The 12,044-nt window shown below is 44.3% G+C and overlaps 2 long non-coding RNA genes across 2 annotated transcripts in view; one reads left to right on the top strand and one right to left on the bottom strand.

Annotated features, from left to right (window-relative positions):
- Nucleotides 1-7,740, top strand: part of LOC121025652 (uncharacterized) — a 21,287-nt gene extending 13,547 nt beyond the window's left edge. Inside the window, exon 3 of the long non-coding RNA XR_005788115.1 lies at nt 7,377-7,740. This is a non-coding gene — a long non-coding RNA (uncharacterized LOC121025652). The remainder of the gene's footprint in view (nt 1-7,376) is intronic.
- A 2,852-nt stretch (nt 7,741-10,592) lies between these two features.
- On the bottom strand, nt 10,593-11,420 carry LOC121025651 (uncharacterized). The gene is made up of 2 exons (XR_005788114.1): nt 11,204-11,420; nt 10,593-10,790 (listed from the first exon to the last, which is right to left on the bottom strand). It is a non-coding gene; the product is annotated as an uncharacterized LOC121025651 (long non-coding RNA).
- Nucleotides 11,421-12,044: the final 624 nt, after the last annotated feature.

Genomic DNA, 12,044 nt, shown 5'->3' with positions numbered 1-12,044 from the left:
CTGAGCTGTCAGCACAGAGCCCGACACGGGGCTCGAACTCACGGACCTTGAGATCATGACCTGAGCTGAAGTCAGACGCTTAACTGACTGAGCCACCCAGGTGCCCCCGGGAACAACATTTTTTATAAAAACAACACTAATAATACTATAAGTCAAAAATATGGCCTTCCCATGTTAGTATTAATTTTCAGATAACAGATATTTTAAGGGAATCAATGATCATCCCATCTCTTTTTCTGTATATGCCTGGGCAATGGCCTACTTATGTGATTATGCCCATTTAATGACAAACAGGGCTTTCTCCAGGCTGTTTAACTGTAGCAAGGCAATTTATGAGGATGGCGAAGTTCATGGCCACGTACAGTATCGAAATATTGGGCAATTCCGTCTTGTGAACTGTCCGGAAAAGGGGAATCCATAGAGACAGAAAGTAGATTGATCGGTGGTTGCGAGGGTGAGGAGACCGAAGAGAAAGGGAATGTTAACGAGTTTGGGGTTTCTTTTCAGGGTGATGAAAATGTTCAAACGTTGATCGTGGTGGTGGTTGCACAGCTCTGTGAACGTGCTAAAAAACATCACTAAATTGCACATTTTATTTTTTTATTTAAAAAAGTTTTTAGGTTTATTTCTTTATTTAGAGAAGTAGCACAAACGGGGAAGGGGCAGGGAGAGGGAATCCCAAGGAGGCTCCGCATCAGCAGCGCAGGGCCCGACACGGGGCTCGAACTCACGAACCATGAGATCATGACCCGAGCCGAAGCCAGACGCTTAACTGTGCCACTGAAGTGCCCCAAATCATACATTTTAGATGGGTAAATTGTATGGGATGTGGATTGTATCTCAACAAAGCTGTTATGAAAAAGGCTGATAGGGCACCCGCGTGGCTCAGTTGGTGGTTGGGAGTCCGACTTCGGCTCAAGTCACGATCTTACAGTTCGTGGGCTCCAGCCCCAAGTCGGGCTCTGTGCTGACGGCTCAGAGCCTGGAGCCTGCTTCAGATTCGGTGTCTTCCTCTCTCTTTGCCCCTACCCCACTCGCATTCCGTCTCTCTTTCTCTCAAAAATAAATAAACATTAAAAAAAAATTTTAAAAGGCTGAGAAATATGAAGAAGGTCTTATAAAATGGATGGGTCCGGAGGGCATGATGCTCAGTGAAATAAGTCAGAGAAAGACAAATGCCACCTGACTTCAGTTATATGTGGAATCTCAAAACCAAAACAAATGAATAAACAAAAAGCAGAACCAGACCCATAAATACAGAGAAGGAACAGATCGTTGCCAGGGGAGAGTGGGGTGGGGACGTAGGCAGAATGGGCAAAGGGGTGTGGGAGATACGGGCTTCAGTTCGGAATGAGTAAGTCGCGGGGATGAAAGGTATGGCCTGGGGAATACGGTCACTGGTAGTGTAATAGCGCTGCATGGTGACAGGCGGCGGCCACCCTTGTGGCGAGCACAGCGTAACGTATAGAGCTGTCGAATCACTGTGTGGTACACTTGAAATTAATGTAAGGTGTCAACCACTTGGAGGGAGGGAAGGAAGGAAGGAAGAAATACAAAGAAGGTCTTGTCTACGGTGAGAAAGAAATTCTCCGCTATGGCTCTATAACTCTAATCTTTGACCACCTCAGGGCTTTTTCTGCGTTTCTACCTAACGTAGACAGTAGCTTCTCAATCCTCTGTTAAGAAAGCTCTTCGTAGGTAAGCTTGAACTCTCTAGCTACTCTTCCTCAGAGTATAACCGTCTGCATGATTTCAAGGGATTCTTTACCATGTTTCCGTTGGCCTCATAGCACTGGAGGCATTCCCTCCCGTCTTGAACACTTTTCAACTTTTACAATTCCTTTCCATACCCTTTCTGTGAAACAGAGAGGATTTATCAATCCTGTGGTGACCCCAGCCGTATTCTAATTAGCTCAGCTTCGGCTAGTTTGCCTGGCTTCCCGATCTGGATGTTCCCTTTCAGGAAAATCAGAAACTCTAGAGAGCTGAAATGTCATCTTTTTTGACTTAGGAGTACAACAGTTAGTGTTCGAACCCGCTGACTAGCTGACAGCTACCTTTCCTGCCCCTGGGCGAGGTCTTTTACTGTTTGCATCTGTACTGCATGAGAGCTCGCCGTCCGGGCTGCCAGGTGCTGGGGAGAGCAAAGCAAGCCTCCGCCCTCAAGGAGCTGCTGTCTACCTGGGGATACCGGTGAATGCGAAAGAAAGGATTCTCCTCTGTAACCCTACCCCTGCTCAGCCATTCATTAACTCTGGGAAGAGATGAGATCCGGAAATAGAGAAAATAAGAGTCACCTTTGGGCTCTTGGGTTCCAACAGCCTCACGGCCGGGAGGGATAAGTGGAACTCCTATGTGCAAATAGCATAGACTTTGGAGAACAGGAGATCAGTTTCAACAGTGTGTTGTCACCCTCTCTCAGCCATTCCCCAGTCTCCTGTCCCAGGAGGGGCAGTTGCCAGAGGGGCAGTTACACAAGCAGATACATTTTGGGTTTTGTAACCCTTCCCCCAGAAAAGCCGGAGGCAAGAGAGGACAGAGAGAAGCTGCGACAGACACCAACGGTTGTCCTGAACCCTGATGCTGTTCAGGTATTGGGTGACAATGTGTTGAGCTCCAGGGAGTGAATCGTCATTGTTCTAATCCAGCCATGGTGATCCCGCCCTTTGCCAGCGGGTGGTTTAGGGGTGCCATGTGACCCAGTTCTGCCCAATGAGTTATTAAGGAGAAGAGTTCTGGAAAGAGTCTTCCTCCTTGAAAGAAAGCAAAGGACCACTCCTCCCTGCTTTGGATGTGGTCATGAGACAATGTGATACTTAGTGCCAAGCAAATATTTTATGACTAAGAGCAGGAAGCCAAGAGAAGGGCAAAGAAGTAGCCTGTCTGCTTCCAACCTTCTTGTCACGTGAGATGATTCAATCCATATTTTTAAACCACTTGACTTGCAGCCAAAAGCTTTCTAATTAATACGGACCTGACCTAGGTATCCCAGAAGAGGTTGTGTCTCGCCTCCTGGGTGGAATCCTGTGGCAGGAGTAAGACCCTAGAAAAATCATGGCCCCTCGGTCTGTGGCAAATGGGTCTCGGACAGCCAGGCATGGGCACAAAAGCATGTTCCCCATGTGTCTGAGGGTGGCAGAGGTGGACAGGGTCTTAGGAAGCCCCACAGATGTTCCTATGGAGTCCCTCAAAAAATAACTACTGGGGAGCCTGGGTGGGGGTGGGGGGCTCAGTCGGTTAAGCATCCGAGTCTTGATTTCAGCTCAGGTTATGATCTCATGGTTTGTGCATTCGAGCCCCAAGTTGGGCTCCGTGCTGGCAGCACAGAGTCAGCTTGGGATTCTCTCTCTCCCTCTCTCTCTCTGCCCCTACCCTGCTTGTGCTCGCTCGCTCTCTCTCTCTCTCTCTCTCTCAAAATAAATAAACTTTAAAGATAAGTATTAAAAAAACCACATTGCACAAATCTGTCTTCATTTCTTTTTGAAATCAATTATTTATTTATTTATTTACTTATTTATTTTGAGAGAGAGTGCACACGCACGTGTGGGGGAGTGGGGAAGGGGCAGAGGGAGAAGGAAAGAGATAATCTCCAGCAGGCTGCACGCCCATCACAGAGCCCGATGCAGGGATAGATCTCACGATGGTAAGATCGTGACCTGGGCCGAAATCAAGAGTCTGGCGCCTCACCAACTGAGCCACCCGGGCCCCCCTGTCTACGTTTCAGCAGAGCCCAGTGAATACTTTGTCGGGGGGCTGGCACTGCTTCTGAGGACCAGCGTTTGGGAACAGCACGTGGACACCACACCCCAGTGATCCATTTCCAGCTCATTGTGGCAGAGACTGTTGGTTGTCTCCCAATATCCAATGTCCCTTCTTCCATAGTCATAGGAACTGTGATTGTTAGCTGGACCTATGGAGACACCATGTTTCCTAGCCTCCCTTGCAGTTAGATGTGGCTGTGTGTCTGTGTCCTGGGTAATGAGGTGTGAACGGAAGTGTCCCGTGGCTGCTGTCAGGCACCTCCTTCAAAAGACAGCAGGCACATACCGTGGTGCAGTTGTCTTCTTCACCCCTTGCCTCTTCTGCTGCCCAGAACGCCCATGTGGTGGCTAGAGTCCCAATCATCTCACGCCATAGATGGAAGGTCGCACCCTGGGGGTGGGGGAGCAGTGAGAGGAAGGGAGCCTGGACCCTTGAGGACTGCAGGAAGCACAACAGCCACACCAGCTCTGGACTGCCCTGCCCTAACTTTTACACGAGGAAGCAAAGTTCTGTCTTCTTGAACTACTGTGATTTACAGTCTTGCTTTACCGACAGCGGCACCTAATCCTCTTTGACACATGTAGCCCCCAGCCATGCTGTGAGAAAGCCCCGGGGTCAGGCCAGTCAGGATCTGGGCTATTCAAGATGGAGGACGGCCATGGCAGTTTCCTCCCATTATTGACTCACATCCTCTGCCCACTGTAGTCGCATTTATAATAACTCACTTTGTCTGACGTTTCTGCTTCCCTGCATGTATCATTTTTCTTTCTGTTTTCTGTTGCGAGCGCTTCATGAGATGTTTCAAGCTTTTAAAAAAAAAAAAAAAAAATGTGCGGTAGAAATAGAAGTTGTTACCGAACAGATACAAGTGGCAGAGAATCTCATTATAACCAAGCATGAAGTGAAAAGCAAAGGGGTATAAGAATCAAGTTTCTAAAAAGAGCCCATAAAAGGCACTACTGTTCTGTCTGTGGCTCCTTCCGCTTTCTCTGGGGTAAATGGCATTCCCTGTGCAATGGAGACATGCACATCTGTTATTTCTGTTCTAGAATATAGTGTGTCTCTTCAGGTCACAAAAGTCCATTGTTGCCCAAGTTATGAGGAGAAGAGTATGAATCTATCATGAGCATTTTCCAGTACACAGCACTTTCCTGTCATCTTTCCAGTAAAACAGTTCTGGGTACTAGCTGGGAAAGCAAATTTCTGGTACAACATTCTGTCCTCTGTTCTTAGACCCGTTCCATATAAGGAAACAAATATACTGACCACAAATTGGGCATTGTTTGAGATTTTCACAGTAACGTGTTAGATTATGTTACGAACCTGAGTAAGACAGTCCATAGAAATAATAATCATCTGTGGGGTTTAAGAGCCTAATAAATTGCAACCCTCCTTCTACCCAAGTTTAAGACCAACTGAAAAATAAATTCAAGAGTCCAACAAGTGGAGATAGAAATAATCAGCATTGTTGATGACCGAAGAATGTGGCCTTAAATCCAGGGGCCAACAGACTTTCCAATACATTCTCGCCGACTTGAACCTAAGTGTGGGCTCTGCTATTTCTGGGGCAGTGCCCATGCCATAAGCTTCTCTCATAATGGAGAGCAAAACAGAGTGGACCCTTTATGTGGGCAGACAAATCTGGAAGAGAACTCAAGAAACCGTGAGCCAAGCATGCTCACCTCCTTCTTCCAAATTCACCAATTAGATGGGCCATTCCTTCTCGGAGGAGGGATGGTTAGTGGGGTGGGGGCGTGGGCAGAAGCTGGACTCGGACACGTCCTTTTCCCACTTGTAGCAGACCCAGTTCTTGCCCCATCTCTACCCGCCAGGACTTCCCACTTAAGGCTGACTTCCGACTGTCTGTATTAACATCTCTTTTCCCAAGGGCTTTCTCCAAACTACAGAATCAGCAGTGCACAACCAGTGACTGATGGGGGTTGATTAATTCCCAGCTCCCTTGCCTATATCACATAGATGACTGAGGTGCCTGTTCTATGCCGCTTCCCAGAACTTTCTGGTAGGATGCAGCCTCAGTCACCCACAGTGATGCCCTGCTCAATCACACACTGTTGGCTGCCTTTCTTCCCCATCTCACCTCTACCATGTCCCCAGTGCTTTCAGGAGTCACCACCCAAGTAAACTGCTTTTGTCATCTGGTTATCTCGAGATCGTCTAGAGCGGGGGTCAGCAAACTTTTTCTCTAAAGAGCCAGATAGTGAATCTTTTAGGCGTTGCAACTATTCAGCTCCAACATGGCAGCACGAGAGGCAGACAGGCACAAAGACAACACATGACAAAAACGGGTGTGGCTGTGTGCCAGTAAAGCCTTTTATTTACAGAACCAGGCGGTGGGCTGGGTTTGGTTGGTGGGCCAGGTCAGAGTTTGCTGACGCCTGATCTAGGGCCATCGAGCTCCACCATCCTCTGTGTTAGTTCCCCACAGCTGTGGCACACATTGCCACAAACTAACTTAGCAGTTTAAACACAAATTTCTTATCTCACAATTCCACGGAGGGCACAACTCTGGAATTACCTTGTGTCAGAGGGAAGAAAAACCTCTATCTCTTTTAAGCCGTTTTTTGGGGATTTGCTTTATATACAACTTCGTAACTGATGGAGAGGGACTCGATAACTTTTCCTGGGTCACCTTGTAGCTATAGATTGGGAATGCAAACCGAGCTCTCTCAGGCTACAGTGGGCTTGGGGCCAATCATCCGTGTCTGTGGATTGGAAAGTGGGAATGTCTCTTTAATTGGGAGACGAAAATGTCCTTTGATCTCATGGACTTAAATCAGGCCTTTATTTCATACATTCTCTTTTGATTCCAGCTTCCTGCCTCTGGAAAGGTCTTTTTGTTATTGCTAACAAAGATAATATGAATGAGGAGTAAACTACCTTCCATAGTTGAAGTCATTTCAGTAGAGATGAATGTCATTAGAGACTTTTTTTTTTCATATTTTTGAAAGGTTATTTGTTTGAGAGAGAGAGAGCGGGAGACAGAATCCCAAGCAGGCTCTGCACTGTCAGCACAGAGCCTGATGTGGGGCTCAAACCCACGGAATCGCAAGATCATGACCTGAGCCGAAGTCAGATGCTTAAGTGACTGAGCCACCCAGGCGCCCTGAACCTCATTCCTTAGAATTAAGACAATTTTTAGAGTGAAATTTAGCTTGTGTGTGTGTGTGTGTGTGTGTTTTACTGTTATAATACATGTGACACATGCACAATGCAAGAAATGAGAACCAGAAAGGAGCTACAAAATGAGAGGCACAGTTTTGTCTCCCCAACATAGACCTAACTCCCACTACCTGCTACATTATAGATCTTTCCAGAACCCTTTTTATACATATACAATAATATATACGCATGTCCACTCTATCACAAATAGAAATATACTACATGTGTTGTTTGCATTTACTGAATCTTGTATCACATAATCACATATAAGATCCCAAGTAATTTATTAAATGGCTGTAGAATATTTCCATTGTATGGATGCAGAATGGTTTATTTAACTGGTGTTTCCTTATGATTGGACAGTCGGGGTTTTATTTTTTAATGCAAATAATTCTACAGTGTATATCCTTGATCTTTTTTCCTTGTCTCCATAGTACAAGTTCCTAGATGTGGACCTGCTGGGTCAGAGAGCATTGTCCAGCTTTAATTTTCAGAGATATTGCCAAAGTGCTCTGCAAAGAGATCGCCCGAAACTGCCCTCTCCCAGCGGTAAGTGAGAATGCGTATGTCTCTTCTTTGCCAGTGTAGCTGTTAACAAATTGGTGGATCGTTGCCGATCTGATAATGAAAAAAAATGTATTTTCTTGATATTTTAATCTGCATGTTTAAAAGTATAAGTGAAAGTAAGCCTTTTGTCACTATTTATTGGCCACTGGGATTTCTTGTTCTGAGAACTGCTTATTCATGTCTTGTCCCATTTTTCTGTGAGGTTCTTCATCTTTTTCTTACTGATTTAGTAAGAGCTTTTTGCAACTTTCGGAAATTAGTCATAAGTCATATATCTTGAAAAGTTCTTACTAGTACGTGTTGTCTTTTAACTCTGTCTGTGGCAGTTTTCCCTACAAGAGCTTCTTTGTTTTTTTGTGAAATTTATTAATCTTTTCCTACATCTCTTCTTAGTCTTGTGTCCTGCATAGAAAGCTTGTCCCCATGATTACAAATTAGTCCCCCCAAATTTTAGTGTTGGATTTTTTTTCCAGATACAGTAAAACCTTGGTTTGCGAGCATAATTCATTCCGGAAACATGCTTGTAATCCAAAGCACTTGCGTATCAAAGCGAATTTCGAGAACCATTGGCTCAGTTGTGATCATGTAATGTTTGGCATCACCTACTACTCGTATTGTAAGACATCGCTCGCTTATCAAGTTAAAATTTATCAGCAATGTCTGCTGGTCTTGCGGAACACTCACAGAACAAGTTGCTCACAACCCAGGGTTTTACTGTGTATCTTTGGTTCCCTGGTGTAAGAGGAGACATAGAGTTTTCATCTTGTTTTCTCCAAGTGACTAGACCAGTATTCCAAACCCGTTTATTGAATAATCCATCTTTTCTTGTCTTGATTTCTTACGTGACTGTCATTGTGTTTCCAGTTCTCATATGGATTTGGGTCTATTTCCAAACCCCATTCTCTTCTTCTGCTCAAGTTATTCTTGGTCCAGAAACCCAACTGTTTTAATTAGTTTTGCTTTATAACCTATTTTACTATGTAGTAAAGCTAATCACCACCCCTTACCTGTTAATCATTCCCCCCCCCCCCCCAGGGTTCCGGCTATTCCACATGCTTATTTAAACCAATCAGTGTTGACTGGGCAACTCCTAAGTACCAGGCCGTGGTCTAAGCACTGGGGATACAGCAGTGACCAGAACAGGGAAAATGTCTGCCCACACGGTGCTTACGTTCTAGCTGCATGAGAAAGACAAATCAGTCAAATACCTACAGTGTCAAAGGGTGATAAGTGAGATGGAGAGAGACAAAATAGGGAAGGAAGATAGGAAGTGGGGAAAGTACGAAACCAGGGGATCAAGACAGGCTTCATTGAGAACATGGCGGTTGAGGTGAGGAAACAAAGTGCGCGGACAAGCAGAAGCACTGTGCAAAGGCCCTGAGACCAGAGGCCAGTGTGCCTGGAGCAAAGCGCATGAGAGAGAGAAGGAAATGAGGTCAGAGAAGTAACAGGGAGTAATCCAAGAGGGCCTTGTGGGAAAATGAAGATTTGGGCTGTTTCTCTGAGCAAGATGGGGAGCCATTGGTGAATGCAGAGCAAAGGTGTGTCATAAGTGGACTTAAAGTTCCAAAAACTGATACTATGGATATTTTGGTTGGAATGATGTTGAAATCTCACATTAATTTACAGAGGATATGTGTGTGTGTATGTATATATATATATATATACACATATACATATATATATATATATATATATATATACACACACTATGGATATTTTGGTTGGAATGACGTTGAAATCTCACATTAATTTACAGAGGATATGTGTGTGTGTATGTGTATATATATACACATATATACATGTGTATATATATACACATATTATAAGTCATGTATATAAAGTAATATATATTAAGTAAAATATATATATTTTTTAAGTATCTCTATACCCAGTGTAGAGCTCTAACAACTCCAAGATCAAGAGTCGTATGCTCTACCGACTGAGCCAGCCAGGCACCCCAGAGGTTGACATCTTGAAAATCCTGTGTCCTCATACCCAAAAATAAGATATGCAGCAATATTATAAATGCACAAAGTGACAAATTGAATTACCTCTAGGAATGTATTCTACAGATACAGTTGTATATGTGCAAAATGACTTATATATACAGGTATTGTCTATGATACCAAAAGATTGGAAACAATGCCAACATCCAGACATCTACCGGTATAGGACTGGCTAAGTAATTTTGACACGTGCATGGGGCACCTAGTTGTCTCAGTTGGTCAAGCATGTGACTCTTGATCTTGGGTTGTAAGTTGGAATCCCACGTTGGGTGTAGAATTTACTTAAAAATAAAATCTTTAGGGGAGCCTGGCTGGCTCAGTCGGTTAAGCATCCGACTTCAGCTCAGGTCATGATCTCATGGTTCATGGGTTTGAGTCTCGAATTGGGCTGTGTGCTGATGGCTCAGAGCCTAGAACCTGCTTCGGATTCTGTGTCTCCCTCTCTCTCTGCCTCTCCCCTGCTCGCTCACTCTCTCTCTCTCTCTCTCTCTCTCTCTCTCAAAAATAAATAAACATTATTTAAAAATGTTAATAAAATATTTAAAAATAAATAACAAATTTTGGACACATACACTCAATGGAATGACATGCCACTACAAAACCGTAAGGAGAATCTTTATGTACTGATTCAGAATGATCGCCTAGATGAACTAATAAAAGCAAGGTAGAGAGAATAGTGTGTGGAGTATGCTGATTTGGGGGTAAAAAAGGGAACTATATATTATGTATGAATTTACTTTGGTAGCGATACAATATGTTTGTAAGAATACATAAGACACTGCTAACAATAGTTACCACTAGCGAGGGGCACCGGGGAACTGGAAGACAGGGACATTTTTCACTGTATACCTTTTTCTATCTTTGGACTATTGAACCATGTGCATATAGTATCCTTCCAAAAAGAATATAAATATACATCTCAATGAAATTGAGTATGTCTTTACGTTAGGGCCATTTTGGAAATGTATTTGGCAAGGACTCAAACAGAATTAGTAGAGACCTAAGTCATATGCAGTGACCTATATGATGTACCTTTACACGGCCAGTTGTAATAAATACACAAGTAGACAAATGTAGGGCTATATAGACAATGTGCTCATTTCTCTGCCAAAAAAATATATATTCTGGGAGAGGAAAACAGGCACAAAAGGCGATTTCCACGTTTTCACAGCGCAGATGAGCTGGGAGAGCTCAGTCTCTTGGCCTGCCAATTACACATTGAAGCCTGTGCTGAATAAGTGGGCTGCGTCGTGTATTAAAAGATGATGTGTCCTACAGGTAAAAGAAAAATGAATCCGGTAAGAGGGATCAGGAGCGTAGGATGGATACCTAGGAGGAGAGTGGGGTATATAGATCTGAATTGGATGCTTAGGAAGGCTCCCTGAGAAGGTAACATCTGGGGAAGATGTGCAGAAGGGGAGGGGGCAGCCATCCTGGTGTTTGAGAGAACACCTTTGAGAGGGAACGTTCCCAAGGCAGGTGTTTTCCTGGTCTGTGGAAGGGACAGCAAGGAAGCCAGTGTGGCCGGCGTAGATGGAGGTGGGGGGCACAGGCGGTGGGGAGGAGGGAGTGGATGCCACAGGGCTTTGTCAGCTCTGCTGAAGACACTGCCTTAACGAGATGGGAAACCACTAGAGGATACTGAGTGAAAGAGTGAAATGGGTCCTTCCATGTTAAGAGCATACCTCTGGTTGCCGTGCAGAGCACCAGCTGGAGGGAGTCAAGGGTAGAAGCAGGGAGGCCAGCGCCAGGATGGTTGTGTTATTCCTCACTTCACTCCCTGGAGCATATTCTCAGAGCTGTTCAAAGTAGATGCCTGTGTAGATGCTACATTCAACACAGAAGCACGGTCCTTCAAAGCTCGTTTTTTTCCCCGTCATAAGAATAGCACACACTCACAGCAGAAAACTTGAGACAAACAGAAAAACATGCGTGAGAAAGGAAATTTACCAATATGGTGCCTCCCAGACACAACTACTGTTGACATTTTGGTGTGTTTCTCTCTCATCTATGGGGCTTCGCGTAGCTGGGTTCATAACATGCAAACACACATTCCACTTGATCTCATAACTAGTAAAATGAGCGTTTTACCACTAAAAGATTTATCCTAATGAAAGCATGATATTCTTTTTTATGACTGTATAAAATTTAACTCAACCCACCCACTAAATAAGGCATCGAGAAAGACCTGTACGCACAAATTTTGGTCTGCAGTTTAGATTTGCTTTCCCTGGGACAGATTCCAGAGGTGGAACTAACAGGTCAAACAGAGGATGTGTTTTAGGGTTTTGATACTCATTGTCATATTATTTCCCCAAAAGGTTGTACCTGTATAAATTCCCATAAGTTTATTGAAGTCATAAACCACCTTTAAGAAAAAAATATCCTGGAATACTACGTGGCAATGAGAAAAAATGAAATATGGCCTTTTGTAGCAACGTGGATGGAACTGGAGAGTGTGATGCTAAGTGAAATAAGCCATACAGAGAAAGACAGATACCATATGGTTTCACTCTTATGTGGATC

Source organism: Herpailurus yagouaroundi, unplaced genomic scaffold (assembly GCF_014898765.1).
Source record: "Herpailurus yagouaroundi ecotype Mexico unplaced genomic scaffold, PumYag 67690, whole genome shotgun sequence".
NCBI lineage: Eukaryota > Metazoa > Chordata > Mammalia > Carnivora > Felidae > Herpailurus > Herpailurus yagouaroundi.
Note: the sequence above shows the minus strand (reverse complement) of the source record. Positions and strands in the feature narration are given on the sequence as shown.